This window comes from Bos indicus, chromosome 2, assembly GCF_029378745.1.
Source record: "Bos indicus isolate NIAB-ARS_2022 breed Sahiwal x Tharparkar chromosome 2, NIAB-ARS_B.indTharparkar_mat_pri_1.0, whole genome shotgun sequence".
In the NCBI taxonomy this organism is placed as follows: Eukaryota; Metazoa; Chordata; class Mammalia; order Artiodactyla; family Bovidae; genus Bos; species Bos indicus.
Genome location: NC_091761.1, coordinates 134,782,853 through 134,798,369, shown reverse-complemented (window position 1 = coordinate 134,798,369; position 15,517 = coordinate 134,782,853). Strand labels below are relative to the sequence as shown.

The 15,517-nt window shown below is 60.6% G+C and overlaps 1 protein-coding gene across 12 annotated transcripts in view; it reads left to right on the top strand.

Moving 5' to 3' along the window:
- ARHGEF10L (Rho guanine nucleotide exchange factor 10 like) overlaps positions 1-15,517 on the top strand; it is a 159,883-nt gene that overhangs the window by 133,618 nt on the left and 10,748 nt on the right. The gene's annotated exons all lie outside the window — the stretch shown is intronic.

The window sequence follows — 15,517 nt, the reverse complement described above, 5'->3', positions numbered from 1 at the left end:
TTTCTGGCTGCTGCTAGTGACCGCCAGACCCAGCCGGGGGCTCTGTGCACCCGGCCAGAGGACTGGCCTCCGGCTGGGCTGCTGTCCAGACTGCCCTGGTCCCCAGGGCTCAGGCACATCCTCACTGCGGGGCATGCCTCCGCTCAGAGGGCTGTTGTGCCAGGCCGTCTCCCGGGACCAGGAGCCCCCGGGGGACTGGAGGTCCTCCACGCCAGGGGGCCGGGGAGGTTCCTGGCGGCCCCAGGTGTGGACGCCCGGCTCTGGCCGATGTGAAGACATGGGGGTTCATTTAGAACTGTGTCAGCACGAAGGTGCTTTCTGCAGTTTCTCCACCACCAGGAAGGGAAATAATAACCAACACACACTGAGTGCTTAGCGTGGACCCGGCCTGGGGTTAAGCGTTTTACACGTCTCAGCCCACTTCACCCTCAAACCACCCTGTGAGGTGAGTACTTTAATTATTCGTACTTTACCGATAAGTGAACAGAGGCCAGGAGAGGGTCAGTGATCGCCCAGAGTCACTCAGCCAGGAGGAGGCCGAGGTGGGATGGGAGCCCGTGCGTCCGCCTCTGAGTCTGCTCTGAAGTCCCGGGTTGGCCGCGGCGGGCAGAGGGGCGGTCTCCGGGGCCACACCGTCCGCCACAGTCTCTGTCGTGTGTGAGTCTCGGGCAGTGTCATCCCTTTAAGTACCACTTTGGCCAACAAGTTCGTTTGGGTTTTTCTGTAACCTCTTAACCTCCACCAGTGTGTCTTCTGGGCTAAGGACATGCCCTGTTCATTTCCTGGCATCTGTCTGGCTCCCACAGCAGGTACTCTGAGTCAACGGTCCCGGAAGATGGATAGGAGGTGTCCTGCCTGGCAGGCCTTAGCGCAGAGAGAGGGCTGGAGGGGTGGGCTGGAGGGAGACCTCATCTCAGCTCTTCAGGAGCTCGGAGCAGGCCTGGGATGGTCAACGCCAGCCCAGGGAGGGCAGGCCCATGGGGGGCAGGCCCAGGATGGTCAACGCTGGTCCAGGGAGAGGAGGCCTGGGATGGTCAATGCCAGCCCAGGGAGGGCAGACCCGGGATGGTCAATGCCAGCCCAGGGAGGGCAGACCTGGGATGGTCAATGCTGGCCCAGGGAGGGCAGGCCCGTGGGGGCAGGCCCAGGCCCTGTGGGGGCCCAGGGGAGGAGAGAGGGCTTCCAGACCAGGGAGGAGGGGTGGGGGCAGGGGAGGTCTAGGCGGGGCAGGTGAGCGGGCCTGATGGAGACGGGGGCCTGGGGGCGGGGAGGGCCAGGCCGGCTGTGTGGGCGGGGCTCCTGGGAGTGGCCCTGGGCTGCTGTTCCATTAGGCCCGCTGGCCTCGCAGCTGCCCCGACCGTGCGGATTGCGTGGGGTGGCGCCCAGCCTGTCTGCATTGGCTGCTCGCCCCCAAACTGCTTGTTCAGCCCCTTGATCCCCGCGGAGGCCGTGGCGAGGCCTGTTAAATAATAATGTAGCTCACCAGGGCCTGTGTCAACACCGCATCCTCCGTGTTCATTATCTCGATTGCCACCTTCAAAGTCTAATCCAGTCGTCTGGAGTTCATTTTAACTGATCGCTGGAGGGGACGCGGGTCTGTGGGATGACTGTTGCATCTTAATTTAAAAAAAAAAAGAATCAGGACAGGAGGCCTGAAGCTTGTGGGGCGCTCTCCGCCCAGCCGGGCGTGGTCGGGGCCCCGGGGCAGGGCGGGGGTCTCCCTCACCTGAGGAAGATGGCGGTCGTGTTGGGCGCGGGCGAAGGGGCTGAGCTGGGTGGGTTTCCTGCTGGGCCCCTTGTACCGAGGGGGATGCCCACTGGAAGGTGGGGTCTCTGGCCTCTGCTCCAGGCCCCGCTGGCCCCTCTGCCGCCCTCTGAATGTTCCAGGCTCCCTCCCCATGCAGGCAGAGGCCTCCGCTCTTGCCCTGCCTGGAGCAGGAATGCCGTGCCCGTGGGCTGTCCCTCGGGCGGCTCCTTCCCGTCCCCCAGCCTCGGCTCGGCGGCCAGCTCCTCAGTGGGCCCTGCCCGACCTCCACCCCGGCCGGGGTCTGCACACGTCAGCGGCTTCGCTGTCCCCAGAGGATTGGTCACCGTCTGCAGTTGTATTCCAGATGGCTGTTGTCTCTCTGCACCCACCCGGCTGTAAAGAGATGAGAGCAGGGAGGGGCCTGGTCTTTTTTTTGTTTTGTTGGCAGGATCTTAGTTCCCTGACCAGGGATCGAACCCAGGCCTGCTGCACTAGGAGTGCAGAGTCCTTCCTAGGCAATGGCCCGGGGGACGGCCCACGGCCTGTCTTGTCCAGCAGAGCTTTCCAGGGCCGTGTGCGCGCCAGCCTCTCGGTCAGTGCTGCTGGGCGCTTGCAAAACCGCCCCCCAACCCAGGGCTGGTCAGCAGGGCAGCTGCCCACTGCTTTACATGTTCTTTTGGGGCCAAAGTTGAAAATCTGGGTGGGAGGCAGCTTGGGGTTCTGGGGCCAGCTGGGAAAGCGGCCCGGGAGGAGTTGGCCTCGGAGGCTGCAGATCAGGGAGGGAGGTCGCAGTGGAAGAGGCGGGAAGGGGCCCAGGGAAGGGACGGGGCAGAGGGTCTGGAGGCAGGGCAGGGGCGGGTCCCGCTCAACAGCGGCCACCAGCGCAGGGCAGAGGGGCTCGGCAGTGGCACGGCTGTGCACCCCCGGCCTGCCCCCTGCCAGCCTTGGCTGCTCCCCTTCTTCCCAGTCCCTCCTGGGTGCCATTGCAGCAAAACAGGCCTGGGATCGAGGCTCCCCCGGCCCTGCCTGGAAAGTGCCGGAACGCAGGGCACCCTGTTGGGCCCCGGGCCTGGCTCCCACCCCATAGGGCTCTCGTGAGAATTGATGGGGGCAGCCGTCTCCCATTAGTCTCCGACCCCACCGCCCCCCAGAAGCTTGTCTGGACCGCCTCCTCCCCCCATTTCGTGGGCACTGGGTCACACCTCGTGACCTGCAGCTGCAGCACCAGCGGCGGGCCCCTCTGCTCCACAGCGCCTGACTTTTGGGGGACGGTTAGTGGGAGCTTAACCGGATGGCGACCCCGTGGGAAGGACCACGTCTGGTGGGCTCCCACAGCCTCCACCATGTTCCTGGGGCTGGGAGCAGGCTGATGCATGCTCTGTGAAGGGTTGTGAAGACAGCAGGCATTTCTTTTCCTTTCCTTTTTTTTTTTTTTTTTTTACTTTTTCTGGCCTTGCCACATGGCCTGTGGGATCTTCCCCAGCGGGGTTGAACCTGCGCCCCCTGCATCGGAAGCACAGGGTCTGAGCCACTGGATGCCAGGGAGCCCAGGCAGAGGGCGTCTCGCTCAGGGAGGTGCGCTCCGTCTGGGGCGGGTCAGCGGCCAGCTGCAGAGCTCCACGCTGGCCGAGGAAGGTGCTTCCCCACGGGCGTGCTGTTGGCACTCCAGCCTCCGGGGGCCCAGCGCTGCCTGTCCGTCTGCCTCCCCGGCACCTGATACCAAGGCGCGCCAGCAAAGAAACTCCTCTGCTTCCTGGGCACCGGTGCCCACCAGACCTCCCCTGCGCATCCCCACACCCACCGCCTTCCCCACCCTGGTTTTCACGTTTAATGCCCAAACTCAGTTTGCATGTATTAGCTGTTGTAAATCTATCATAACAGTGTGACGCAGCATGAATAATGCATCGCTGGGCTGTATTAGTTTTCTGTCTCCTATCTTATTTATGACATGAAACGGGTGGGAATTTGCAAAAGCGAAATTCAGGCGCAGGGTTTTTTGGGTAATGGTATGCAAATCGGCGTGAGGGGCGGAAAGATTCACTAAGCCCGCGGGTGTCCAGGGGCCTCCGAGGCCCGGAGCCCTGGTGTTCTGGCCGCTCAGGCTTTTGGGTCCGGAGTCCTGTTACTCTACGGAGTTGTCTCAGTTCAGCAGTTTTAATTATTATCTTTTTTAATGTGTCTGTCGTCGTTTATCGTTGTCATCCTGTTCTTTTTGCTTTAATTAAAAGCTGGCAGGTGAAACTTGAGAAATCGATTTTCTAAAGGTGTTCTAAAGGTTGCCCTCCAAAGGAGTGTGAGTGTTTTCTAGCAGCACGAAGGACCGAGGTTAGATGCTCAGAGGGACTTCCTTTTAGGCCGCTTATGGAGGACGGAGTGTGGGCCTGGGCCTGGGGCTTCCTTCCTAGGAGGGTGCCGAGGGGTCGAAAGGGGCTCCCAGCCGTGGTTGCGGCCTCTGCCCTCAGGTCTGGGGCTGTGGGGACCCACCTCGAGGGTGCTGGGCGGGGCTCGGGGGGCTTAGGGCCGGGGTCTAGCTCCCCTTCTTCTCACCAAGATTGCAGGGCTTTCTTCTAACAGTCGCTCTCCCCTTGTCCTGAAAGATGTAGGTTGAGGGAAGGATTTCATGGTTTAAAAAAAAGTAGTTTGACGCCCTTGGCCGAGGGAACAGGTTCCAGGAATCCATGGAGGGAGAAAGGGGAGACGGTGCAGGGAAGGCAGGGTGGGGCGGGGTGATGGCGGGAGTACAGCCTGGGGGCTGAGGCGGGAGGCAGGGGATGGCAGTGGCTGGAGGGCGGTTCTCTGCCCCCCGAGCCCTGTCCCCCCGCGTCTCTGGCTGTCCCCTTGCACGTAGCTCTTCCGCGTCCCCCACCCCCCGAGGTTATTCTCCCCCCGAGCCCTGCTGCAGAATTAGGGGAGGAGACACCATAGGAGCTGTTGTCCAATGCCCTGGGATTTGGTGAAGACACAGCACGCCGTGGATGGAGCCACGGGATGCCAGGCCTCGGGCTGGGCCTCAGCACAGTGGAGACTGGACGCTCGGGCAGGAGGGATCACACGGGGAGAGGCTTGGGCTGGTGCCCAGTGTTGAGGGTGAACACGGTCGGTCACATGATGGCCTTAGCAAGCCTGGCTGCAGGGCTGGGGGAGGATCTGCCCAGTGGGAACCTCGAGAGGCATTGCCTGCTGCCCCTGCCGTGGTCTGAGTGGGCTTAGATGGTGGGTCCGTGTGGGTTCAGGAGCCGGTCTGGCTGGTTCCAGTCCCTGGCTCCACTATCAATTGCCTCGGTTTCCCCACCTCTAAAATGGGGAGAAAATTACAGAACCTGCCTCAGGACTCAGCACTGAGATGCACGTAAAACTCCCAAGTCCTGCCCGGTGAGGAGTCGGCCTTCGTTTTGTGGTGAAGGCAGGACCTCCTCAGGGTCACAGGGACCCCCCAGGAGGTGGCAGCCCACGCCCTCCTCCAGGGGATCTTCCTGACCTGAGGATGGAACCCACGTCTGCTGCACTTTCCTGCATTGCGGGCGGACTCTCCACCCACCGAGCCACCCGGGAAGCCCTGGTCCCCTTGCCCCCCGCATCCAGCCCCCCGGCACGGGTCCCGGCTTCGCCTCGGTCAGCGTGCATCCTGATGTCTCAGGGGACCCCTGCATCCAGGGTGTTGATCTGCACGTGGTCTGAGGCACGGCCCTTCCCGGGGCCTCACGCCGCGTGGGAGGGCAGGACGCTGCCTGGCAGGGCCCGCTCACCTTCTGTACTGAGCCCAGGGGCCCTGGGGTCCAGGCTGTCCTGAGCAGGGCTTGAGTGGGTGCTGAGTGCAGGCCTGTGAAGGGGGGGCCTGGACTAGCGCCGTGTGGACTGGCTTGGGCAGGACGGGCGGGTGCAGTGCCATCCGTCCCTCGGGGCTGGGATCAAAGCCAGGCCTCCGTGGTGGACCTTTCTGGAATGGAGCTTCCTCACGCCTCGCCCTGCTCCGGCCTGACCACCCCGGCTCCCTCTGCCCTGGCGGCTCCAGCCTCCACGCCTGCTCCGGGCTCCAGCAGCGGCCCCACCCTCTTGGACCGGCCCCCCGGTGGAGCTGTGATGAGGGGGTCCCAGGGTGAACGGCACCCCTCTCCCGTGGGTTAAGGCTGATGGAGGCTCACCCAGAGGCTGGCCCGGCTCTTAGTGAGGAGGAGCCCGTGGAACCTTTGCGGTGGTCCTCCGATTGAGCCCGCTCAGTCGCGTCCCGCTCTTTGCGACCCCGTGGCCCCCTCCCTGCCCCCCTTCTCAGTGTGAGGAGAGGGGAGACAGGCAGGAGACAGTGAAGAGACATGCTCTGGCCGCGCGACATCCCAGCAGAGGTGAGTCGGGCGTGTGCTCAGCCCCGCGCTTCCAGGACGTCGCTGCCCCTCTGAGTCCTGGTTTGGCCTCCCCGCCGACAGAGGCTCTGCCGTCCCACCTCCGCTCGGCGGCGAGGGCGCCCAGGCGCAACAGGTGCCAGCTGCCCGAGCCGTCTTCTGCTCGGTCTTCACCTGGTCCCCGGCTCCCTCCTCCGCCTCCGCTGGCTTCTACGATGAAGGGAACAGAAGGAGCCTAAATAGGACTGATGAGGAGCGTGCCTGCAGCCCGGGCTCTGAGGCGTCTCCCAGCCGCACGGGGGTTTCAGTTTGTGTTAGTGCTTCTCGCGTTGTTTGTCTTTGTCCATCGTCGTCGTTTATTTTCTGGTTCTCGCTGTGAGTTATCCGGGATGTTGACGTTGAGTTCTGTTTATAGAGACAGAACGTGTACTGCGGTAGCGGGACAGCCTCCCTGCTGGGGGTGCTCCCTGTGGGTCTCGCTCTGGGTGTGGCCGCGGTGCCGAAGGGAGTCTGCACCCACCTCCTTATGTGCTTAGTGACAAAGGCACCTCTGTTGCAGGAATTTTTAACTGTGGAGGGGTGAGTGGTTTACAGACACTTGAGAGATGTTGGTAAAAACTATTGATCATCATTCTAGAAAAATGTACCACGCACACCAAATCTTTGCCCAGTCCATTCGAAAATGGCTTGTTGAAGACAGGTTTGGGACTGGCTGTCGGTCTGGGGCAGGGACGTCGCCCATCACTGTGTCCCTTCTAGGTTCCGGGGTGGCCCTGAGCCAGGAGACCCCGCACTTGTTGAAGTCTCTTGTTAGACAGGAATGGCCTCGTCCCCACTTTACAGATGGATAAACTGAGACCCAGAGGCTTTAATGGACTTGCTGGTAAAAGGCAGAGGTGCAGGCACGCCTTAAGCCTCCCTCCCGGCACAGGATCCCTTGGTCTTGACCAGGTCAGATTCTGGAGGCAGAGTGTTAAGCTTTGGACGGAGCCCTCCAGAGGTGTCTGTCCGTGGAGGTCAGGTGTGTGCTGTGGAGTCCTGTAAATGGGTGACCAACGGTCCCATTTTGTCCAGACAAGGAGTTGGACTCCCAGTGCTACAGCCGGGGCCTGTCTGGGCGTACCGGGGTGAGTGGCACCCTGCGTCGGAATCCTGGCTTTCCCCCCGAATTTTCCAAACACTGCACCTCTGTGGACGGCACTCAGCCTCTTAGTTTGTTTATTTCAGCTGTGAAATGTTGGTAAGAATAAGGCAGATAAGGGAAGGGTATTGTGTGTTAATTGCTTTTAAAAGACCACCTCTGGCCGCTCGGCTCAGCGGCTCCAAATGTGACCTCTGGTCTCAACCCCGGGCTGTCCCCTGCCTGGCAGAGTTGACCCCACAGCTTTCTCAGAGCCTCAGACCTGCCTGTTAGGAGAGGGTGGAGGGTGACGCCCTCCGCCCAGCTTGCAGGGGCACCAAGCCCCCCAGGCGGAGGCAAGGTGGGGAGGTGCTGGTGGGCACTCCGTGGGTGGGTTCTGGGCCCATGACTGGACCTCCCAGGTGAGTGGGGACCAGGAAGCAAGGGCCCCTTCAGCCCCCGCCCTGCGGGGCACTCGGCAGGAGGGTGTCGGGGGCGGCCCCACGCCCCCGCCCTGCCCCTGCCCGGCGGATCTCCTGGGCTCACCCTGTCCCGTCCTGGGTTCTTTCCTTCTTCTTCCATGAAGACCTCCGGGAAGATGAAGTGCCCCACAGGGCATGGACAGTTGGCGCTCAGCGGGCCGTAGCTTTGCCAGCCTCCTGCTTTTCCTCTGCAGCTCCCAGCCCCCAGAGCCCCCAGCCCCCTTTCTGGCTCCGTGGCATGATCTCAGCCCTAACGACTTGGAGTGCTGAGCTGCTCACCCTGGGAATTTATGGAAATAGGCCCAGACGCGTCACCTGGAGGCGCGTAAATCGTGCAGGATGCAGCTGGTCTGGGTTAGCCCTGTCTGGGACGGGATCGCTCACCTGAGACCCTCCGAGCAGTGGTCTGCAGCAGCTGCAGGGAGAGGCCGAGGGGCCCGGCCCTGTGGGCAGCCGCGGGACCCCGGCTCCGTCCCCGCTGCCTGCCCACTCCTGCCCGCAGCCCTGTGCTTGGGGCCCTCACGGCCCATCGGCCGTGTCCCGTGAACCACCCGGCACCCAAGGCAGGTTCTCCCAGCTCTGTGACGATGGAGAGAGGAGACCCAGTTACCCCGTGGAGACGGGCTGGAACCACGAGGCAGCCCCGGACCCTCCCCTACAGCGGCCAGCCTTTTTTTTTTAATAACTCCTCCCACCCCTACACAACTTTAATTTTTCAATTTTTATCGGAGGATAATTGTTTTACAATATCATGCTGATTCTTGCCACACAGCAACACGAATCAGCCTCAGCTGTACGCGTGCCCCCTCAGTCTGGAAGCTCCCCACCCCCCACGCCATCCCATCCCTCCAGGTGGTCCCAGCCCTGGGCTCAGCCCACTGGCCGTCTCGTTTGCATATGGGAGTGTGTGTGTTTCCACCTCCACCCGTTTCACCCTCTCCTTTCACCGCTGTGTCCACAAATCCAGGCCCCATGTCTCCTCTGCTGCCCCGCAAATAGTTCCATCGGTAGCGTCTTTCTAGATTCCACATGCACCTGTTAATATACGACATTTGTCTTTCTCGTTCTGACTTACTTCACTCTGTACCATAGGCTCTGACGCATGTACCCCGTATCATACATAAACACACACGCCATTTGGGACTAATTCATTTAGAAGCCAGCGGCAGATGTCTTTACCTGTCACACTAAATGCTTCAGCAGAGCCCTCTGACCGAACTTCAAAAGCATTATCGTGCCTGGGAACGTCGCGTGGGTCTACTGCCCAGGGACCCGTTTTCCCAGTCTGTCCCCAAAGCACCTTTCAGGGCCACCGCGCCTCGCCACCTCCAGCACCCGGCTGGGAATCCCACGTTGCACCTGATGGTTGTCGTTCTTTTGTCTCCTTTTATTTTTTAAATAACTTTATGTGTTTACTTACTTTTGGCTGCACTGGGTCTTCGTGGCCGTGCGTGGGCTTTTCTCTCGTTGTGGGAGCGGGGGCTGCTCTTTGTGGCGGCACGGGCATCTCATCGGGGCGGCGGCTCTGGGCACGTGGGCTCGGTAGTTGAGGCTCTTGGGCTTAGTTGGTCTGTAGCATGTGGGGCCTTCCCGAATCAAGGATCGAACGTGTCTCCTGCCTCGGCGGGCGCATTCTTCACCCCTGAGCCCCCAGGGAAGCCCTCATCTCCTTTTAATCTAGGAGAACGCCCCTCCTTTTCCAGTGTGTGTGGTCTCCGCGAGAGTGACTTTTTTGAGCAGTCCAAGCCCGTGTCTTGTCCAAGGTCCCACCAGCTGGAGTTGCCCCACCGTTCCATCCTGATGAGGTGGGAGCGTCTGGCCAGGTTCTCTGCAGGGAAGCAGGGCTTTCCCGTCACGCTGCTGGGAGGCGGGAGGGTGTCGGCTGGTCCCATTGTTGGTCGCTTGGTTGAGGTGGGCCCTGCCAGGTGTCCCTGTCATCAAGGTACCAGCTTCTCTTTGTAATTACTGTGGGCAGTTCTTGCAAAAATGGGAGAATACTCTGTTCCTCAGTGAATTTTCACTGCAAACTTTTATTTAAAGAGGATTGTCCTTCACGGCCACATAACTACCCTCCTTGACTACCACTTCAAACGCATGGATTACTTTTAAGGCCTGGCGAGCTATCATCCAGGACCACTGCTACTAGTTTTGATGCTCACATGGTCTCAGACTCGGCCGTAAGGCGCCCCTTGTGCTGGCTCCTGGCTCCTTTGGATGCCCCCCATCACTCTTTGGTTGCCCCCTTGCTTTCTGCCTCTGAGGACGCTCTGCGCTCACCTGGCACTTCCCCTGCCCCAGTCACCATTTCTCCAGGGCTCCCTGCCTGTTTCCCTTTCACGTGGGATGGTATTTAGAAACCAAGGAGGGGTGTGCTCACTGCCGTTGGGGTGCACAGGGCCAGGGGAAAAAAAAAATCTCAAGTTCATACTGATACCTCTAACTCAATCCAAGGTCGCAGAGCTCTCCTGTCGCCTCTCAGGCTACGCTTGACTCTTGCTGTTTACCCCCCGCCCCCCTCCCCGTGTTGCTTAGTGGAGTCCAGCTCTTTGCAGCCCCATGGACTGTAGCCCGCCAGGCTCCTCTGTCCATGGGATTTTCCAGGCAAGAAGGCTGGAGTGGGTTGCCTTTCTCCTTCAGGGGATCTTCCCGACCCAGGGATCTAAGGCTCATCTCTTGCCTCTCCTGTGCTGGCAGGCAGACTCTTTGCCACTGCCGCCAGCTGGGCAGCTCCGCCGCCGACCCTGGCTCCTAATAATAGCGTGTGCCTCAGCCACGCAATGTGGTTTCAGGGTCGCTGTGCCTGTTCCAGCACCACCACCACCCAGCCTGCTCAGCAGAGTTCAGGGTTTCTTCATGGATCTTCTTGTCCTTAAACACGGACCGAGGCTGTGTAGTCAGAGGGCAGGTTCCCAATCTGCTTGAATGGATTCTTGTCTATGCGGGTGTGACCATGTGCCAGTAAAACTAGATTCAGCAAGACAGGTGTCAGGCTGGTAGAGCCGGAGGGCCACTGTGTGCAGGCTTGTGGTCCAGACTCGCATCCTAACAGAGCAGCTCCCAGTGCCAGGGAGGCACCAGTAAACGCCTGGAACGTGGGGGCCCCGTGGGCAGGAAGCGCTGGGCCTCCTGGGCCCAGAGGAGGGGCATGGCTGGGCTGGTGGTGCCGGTGCGCAGGGCACCTTCTTCAGGGACAAGGCGGGTAGAGGCCTCTTAGACGGTAAGGTAGCGCCCCACTTCTGCCCGCCCCAGACTGGCCAGAAATTAGAGGAGGGGTCCAGAGCTGAGAAGGGGGAGCCATGGCCTGGACTCGGGGTGCCAGGTGGGTAGCGTTTCATCCAGCCTTGATGGATGGCCTGGCTGCCTCCCGGGAAAGGATTTCTGAGCCCCTGTCTCCAAACACACCATGTTTGGGAAACAAAATGAGGTGTGTGCTCCTCAGCACTGAGCTCCTGCCACCCAGGGGTGCTGCACTCAAGCGCCCTCAGCCCCCTGGGGACCCACGGTGCCAGGGTGCCACCCATCCCTGCCCCATATGCCCAGGAGGCCCAGCCAGGGCACCCAGACCCAGCTTCCCCCAGCAGGCTGCTGGTGAGGGGAGGGGTGCTGGGCGGCGCGGAGGTGACTGAGGAGTGAGGGGGGGGCTGGGGCTGCCGCCGCTCATGCCCATCCCTGCCCCGCACCCCGCCCCTGCCATGCCTCACCATTGGACTTGGCAGGTTTGCACAGGCCTCAGGCAAAGCCCTTTGGGCCTGGAGACAGACTTGTTACGCCTCTGGAGAAATGAGCCTGGATTTCCACTGCTGACTTCTCTTTTAATTAGATTCCGACAGCAGCGTGCAGGGCTGGCTGGCTGCAAAGTCAGGGGCAGCTTTCCGTGGGCCCAGGTCTCTCTGCACTTGCAGTGCAGTCTGGCTTTTTCGGAGTCAGGAAATGCTTCTGACCTCCCTTCAGGAGCCAGGCAGGAGTCTCACACGCGTGTGAGCACGCACCCACCTTCCTGTTGGTGTCTGTGTGTGCATCCGTGTGTAAGTGTGTGTGTGCCGGTTTTTGGAGAAGTCTGCAGACAAAGCCTGCTGGGGGCCCCTTCCGTCCAGCTGCCCTGTCCCTTCACCCTGTCCCTTCTCTAGGTGGCACTGTGGATCTGGCTGCAGAGTCTCACCTGCGATGGGGCTGCTGGTGCCTCGGCTGGCGGAGGGGGTGTCCTGCTGGAACCCTGTGCTCTGCCTGGGTCTGGGCCTTCAGGAAAGCTGAGTGCAGGCTGCTGCAGGAAGATAACCCCCCACCCCACCAAAAGGGGTTCTTTCTTTGAAGAAGAGCTCCTCTAGAGAAAGGAGCTTCCGGCCAGCGCTGCCGGGGCTGAGTGAGAGGCCAGAGACATGGACGTTCCCCTCCTTGCCCTGCACTGCATGGACGGAGCCGGATTTTTGGAGGCTGTGGGGGGCTGGGCCTCCCCCTCCATCCCAGGGGCTCCTTGGCTGAGCCTCCAGCCCCGGGGCCTTCTCTGGGGCTGGGGAGGGGTGCTGAGGAAGGAGGAGCAGAAAAACACCCCCACAGAAGGCCCTAGTCTGAGTCCCCAGTCTGAAAAGGAGGGAGGTGCTACCTGGCCTCTGAGCATGCCTGCCTGGCCTGATAGCAGACCCCCTCCTCACCCCCGGGCTGATACGAGACCCCCTCCCCGCCCCGGCCTGATACGAGGCCCTCCCCGCCAACCCCGGGGAGCCCCCGCTCCGATGGACGTGACACGTTCCCACCTCAGAGGAGCTGCAGCTTTTGCTCTCAGACCCCCGTCAGGACCCTGGACTTTGCTGTGACCCCAGCCCGCCCGGCCTCCCCACCTGGCTGCAGAGTCCTGCCATCGGGGCCGGGCTCAGAGAGCGCCATCTCGTCGGCCAGCTCGCAGTCCTGCCCGCCGGGGCCCCGCGTCCTCATCGGGGTGCGCACCGAGCTCACCGGCCTGGCTCCCCCTGGCTCCCTGGTGGAGACCCCCTGCCCCAGCTTCTTTATCGTGGCGGGAAGCCTCTGGTGGTCTGAGCCGGGACGGACCTGGGGCTGAGCCAGGGTTGGGGTGATTGCGGCAGAAGAAACAGAGAGCCTTATTGCCGTTTCTCACTCGCTGAGCCCATGCGAGGCCCAGAATTCCTGCCTGCCGCCACATAGCTCTCAAACCGAGCTTCTTCCCGAGGTGAACCTGAGCTGGTCGCTTAGCAGGCCGGGCCCCGCCCTCCCTTCAATCAGTCCACCAGGGTCCTCAGGGCTGCCTGGCGTGACCCGGCCCCGCCTGCCTCTCCCACCTCCGTCTTGCCGCAGCGCTCCCAACAGACCCAGGAACGCGGCAAGTTCATTCCTGCCGCAGGGCTTCTGCACTTGCTGCGTCCTTTGCCCAGCGGGTTCTCTCCCCTACCCCGTATCCCAGGGCTGATTCCTTTACGTTTGATAAATGCTACTTCCTAGAGAGATTGTCCCTGGCCACCCAATCTTAATGGGCTCTCAGTATTTTTCTGTGCAGTGGTTATCACTATTGGGAGTAACCTTTGTCTTAAGTGTGTGGGCTCCTTGGTTATCGTTCACCACGTATTCCCAGCATCTGAACCCCTGCCAGGCATATCGTAGGGTCTCCAGAACATCTGCTGCACGAAGGAGGCTGTATTAAGAACACCCAGAAGTCCCTATAACCCTTGTGACAATCTCCACCTACAAATGGGGAGATGGAGGCGCCAGCCTGGGAGGTTACTGAGGAAAGGAGATTTAGCGGCAGGTCTGATTCCACGCCCGTGTTCTAGCCCGCATCTCCTAGGGTCATGGGCTTCCACCCAAATCTGTTCTTTATAGAAAAAAAAAATGGAAAAAACAGAAAGGAGGAAAGTCACCATGTTCTGCCCTGGAATAATCCTCACTGTGCAGGCTTCACTGCCCGTCCCCCTTCCCTCCCCTCCCCCTCCCTCCCCGCCCCTCCCCCCTCCCTCCCTGCCCCCTCCCTCCCCGCCCCTCCCCCCTCCCTCCCTGCCCCCTTCCCTCCCCGCCCCTCCCCCTCCCCTGGTTTTGGAGATGGCCCTTTTTGTTTCTTTTTATAATAACTGCTATGACATTCTCGCTTTTCTATGTTCATCACCTAGTCTCTAGACGATAACACGATGCTGAGTAGATGGACGGTCCACTGGGTGGATGCGCCAGAGCCACCTGACTGTCCCCAGTGGTCAGGCATCTGTCTAGTCTGCTCTGCTGGGGGTTGTTGATGTTTAAGTAACAACCCAGTATTGTAGCTGGATTTCAAGCATCCATCCATTTGCTCTTTGATCAAATTTCACCGTGTGCTGAGGTGTCTGCCGGGCATGCTGAGGGGCCTGAGGCTCAGTGTGTGTCCTTGGAGTCCATGGACCAGAGTAGGAGAGAGCCAAGCGTGGCCATGTCGCCGGGCTGGAAGATGGCAGGCAGAAGGCCAGTGCAAGGGTGCCTGGGGTGGGCCTCGTGGAGGCCAGGTCTTCAGGTGCTGCAAAGCTGTTCCCAGCAGGGCAGTGGGTGATGCCCGTTGCAGGCAGGCCATCGCGAGAGCAGTGATGTGGCTGCAGAGTGTGTCCTGAGCATGCTTTGGGCCCGGGCTTTGGTTGGACAGGGAATGCGGGAGTTGGGGCAGAGCTGGGCCTGAAACGCTGAGCTAGGGAACTTGGATTTTCTCCTGAGCTGGATGGGAAGCTGGGTGTTTATCTCCTTGCTTTGCAAGAGTTATTTTTTTAAGATCAAACTTTCATATACTTTCATCCTTCATTTTAAAGGAAAATCAAATAGCATGGGAAGGTTTATCTGGAAAGGCCCTTCCCACCCCCCACCCCCATCTCCAGTCCTGCTCCCTGACATACTTTCACCTGTCCTGTGTTTAAGCCATCAGGAACTTCCCTTGCAACTCTTAATTGTGTGCGCCACCGCTCTGGAGCTGTCAAGTTTTGGGCACGCCTTGCCTCCCCGCAGTGAAGACGAGGCTTGGCTCGCACCACGCGCCTCCCTTCCCCAGCGTTCTGTTCCCTCGGTGCCTTTGTTGTTGCTGCGCCGCTCAGTCGTGTCCGACTCTTTGCGACCCCGTGAACTGCAGCCCGCCAGGCCTCCCTGTCCATCACCAGCTCCCGGAGTTCACTGAGACTCATGTCCATTGAGTCGGTGATGCCATCCAACCACCTCATCCTCTGTCGTCCCCTTCTCCTCCGCCTTCAATCTTTCCCAGCATCAGGGTCTTTTCAAATGAGTCAGTTCTTCACATCAGGTGGCCAAAGAATTGAAGCTTCAGCTTTAGTCCATCTAATGAATATTGAGGGTTGATTTCCTTTAGGATTGACTGGTTTGATCTCCTTGCTGTCCAAGGGACTCTTTTTCAGTAGGACAGTTAGTGAGCCTCAATTCTTCTTTCTGTGCCTCTGTAACTTCAGATAATGTGCGCGAGCTGCCACTTCCTCTTCCGTAGACTTGCCGCCCTGTCCTTCCCTCGTGTCACGGTCGAGCCTGGCGTGCGCTCGTCTTTCCCTCTTCCTCCTTCAGTGCTATCCCGTGGGTAGCCTGAGCTGGGCCACCTTAGAAGTACTGACACCCCAGGAATCAACAGACACAGCACACCAGGATTCACCCGCCAGTTGTTAAGCGTTTACCGGCACACGGTGTGGGGCATCTGAGTCCCCTCCCTCTGACCTGGGTTCGGGGTTGGGTGAGCTTGGCCCGGGGCTCCTGAGGTCCCCTCCCTCTGACCCAGGTTCGGGTAGAGGTGGGTGAGCTTGGCCCGGGGCTCCTGCATCCCGTCCCTCTGACCTGGATTCAGGGTTGGGTGAGCTTGGCCTGGGGCTTCTGAGTC